This window comes from Nuphar pumila, chromosome 14 (genome assembly GCF_984573655.1).
Source record: "Nuphar pumila chromosome 14, dmNupPumi1.hap1.1, whole genome shotgun sequence".
Classification (NCBI taxonomy): Eukaryota; Viridiplantae; Streptophyta; class Magnoliopsida; order Nymphaeales; family Nymphaeaceae; genus Nuphar; species Nuphar pumila.
Window position 1 is genome coordinate 41777337 of NC_143262.1, and position 2590 is coordinate 41779926.

A 2590-nucleotide genomic window follows, 5' to 3' on the forward strand; every position below is an offset into this window, starting at 1 on the left:
AGCTGCCTGAACTTGTTCTTGAACAAATTCAGGGTACTGAGCTGCCGAAGGGCACTCAGTGATCTCGTGTGCCGGACTGGCACAAAGAGTACACACCTGCTGTGTAGTGGATGGTCCTGAAAGAAGCTGGTCCAACTTCTGAGCAATCATGTCTACCTTGCACTGTAGTGCAGTAGATGGACCAATTTCAAGAACACCAGCTTTCTTCTGAATGCTGGGTGTGGCTCTATCAGAATGAGAGCTCGAAGCATGGTGGAGAGAATTCTCGGCCAATGTATCAAATAACCTCCATGCTTCATCCTCGCTCTTCAGCATGAATGTCCCTCCACATGAAGAGTCGATCATCTGACGATTCTTGTCAGACAATCCATCATAGAAGCTCTGCACCAGTTGCCATTTCGGCACCTGATGATGGGGACATTTCCTGAGGAGATCCTTCATTCTCTCCCAGGTCTCATGAAAGCACTCACCATCTAGCTCTGAAAAGCTAGTGATGGCTCTACGATATTGGTTCGTACGACCAATGGGAAAATATTTCCGAAGAAACTCCTGTTGCAATTGATCCCATGACTCTATTTCTACAGAATCTAAGGACTTTAGCCAATACTTGGCTTTGTCCTTCAATGAAAAGGGGAATAGAGTCAACCTCAACGCATCATCATCGAAATTCTGTATCTTAACAGTAGAACAGATTTCGAGGAATTCATCTAAGTGTCGGTAGGGATCCTCATGACTAAGGCCATAAAAGGATGGAAGCATTTGAATAATGCTGGCCTTAATCTCATAATGTGGCGCTCCTACATCGGGTCTCCGAATGCAGGATGCCTGAACATAGTCTGTGGGAATGAAGTATTCCCGCAGAGGGCGTGAAAGAACTGGGGGTGGAGGTGGAGGATCCATGTCAGCCATTGTTGCCGAACGTCGATGAGAATGTAAAATTCTCTCTGGGTTGTCAACAAATGGGTGTAATGGGGTTCCTAGACCTCGTCGACCCTGCATACACTGGTACTACGACCATATGTAAGCCAATGACCTAACTAACTAAAAAAAAATATATAAACTAACACAAAAACTAAAATGGAAATACACAAAATAAACAACTACTAAACACTATGCTAAACTAACTATGTCAGAATGATTTAACTAAGTAAATGAAATAACAAATTAAACTATTCTAAAGTACTGAAAAGATAAATACAGGAAATCACAACTAAGTTTTTCTAAAACCCACATGTCTACTCGCTCCTTGCAGAATGAATTTTAAGTGAATCTTAGAAAGAACAGAACGTGAATCCTTTATTTACTAACTATGTTAATCCTATATTCACTTACTAATCCTACTAACTAAAAATAAAACGACTAATTAACTAACTAAAACAAATTAATAAATCAAACTCTAAGAAATAAAGTAATTAATTCGCCGTTCCCCGGCAACGGCGCCAAAATTTGGTTGATATTTTGGAATGCTCTTTTTAAAACAAGTATTTTCAATAAAACTTTGGAAAATCGTCAACCAAAAATTTAAAAACCGACTTTCCACAAAGTGGTAAGTACGGGTCGAATCCACAGGGAATAGGAATTAACCACAATATTTCTATAAAATTCAATTTATTAATGACAAATGTCAACCTACAATTATAAAGTTAATACAACTGCAAATAATCACTAAAAGAAAAGTAATCAAGCAATCAGTCTTCTGCTCCACGCCAAGGGTATTTCCGTCTTTTTGCCACGTAGAGAATCTTCTCACTTGGTCAATAACCCTGGACACTAAATATGCTTTTCAACCTAAAAATGCAGAAAAATACAAAGTTAGTTTTCTATTCTAACTATTAAAACAATAACTAAAACTATTTCTAATTATACGAAAATTACAAAACAAATGCTATGTATCAAGCACAGATTAAATAAAATACTAAATTAATTCTAAAATTAACCAATTTAACTCTACTAATGCTGTATGATGATTATGCAACTCCTAAAATGCAGAAATTATGGAAAACAAGTCTAAATTGCCGAAACTATGAAAATTACGAAACTGCCCCTAACTAGTGTAAAATAGCATTCTGACAGGCTATCGGAAAACCACTGTTTGACAGAGCAAACGAAGTCTGATTTTCTCGAAATTTGTTCTGTTCTGCAGCTGACAGATTAAACAAATTGACAGTTTTTACATAATTGAAAAACAATATATGGAACTCCAGATATAAGCGTTTCAAAACAGGGAAAAATCAGGATATCGAAAGTCCTATAATTTAAAATCCAGAAAATGCGGTTTTCACAAAACACTTCAAAATCAGACCAAACCAACTCGGATTGAGCTGAAATTTGGTCTGCATACAGTTAACACACCAATAAAGAGAATAGAAAAATAATCTTTTGAAAACTCGAAATTGTTGCACATGAAATGATGATAGTGCGACAATACAAAAATCGAGTTTCGGATTCAATGCACTATTCACTTTATAAAGCTATTTTAAACACTAAAAATGCAATCTAACTCTAATGCAATCCTAAATGGTACTGAATGACAATTTATATGCAGCTATTAAATGCAATTATGCTAAATAACATAAGAATGAAATGCAAT

At 36.4% G+C, this 2590-nt stretch overlaps 1 non-coding gene across 1 annotated transcript; it reads left to right on the forward strand.

Moving 5' to 3' along the window:
- The first annotated feature begins 403 nt into the window (after positions 1 to 403).
- LOC149816783 (small nucleolar RNA R71) lies at positions 404 to 506 on the forward strand. Its single transcript, XR_016427783.1, has one exon. It is a non-coding gene; the product is annotated as a small nucleolar RNA R71 (small nucleolar RNA).
- Positions 507 to 2590: the final 2084 nt, after the last annotated feature.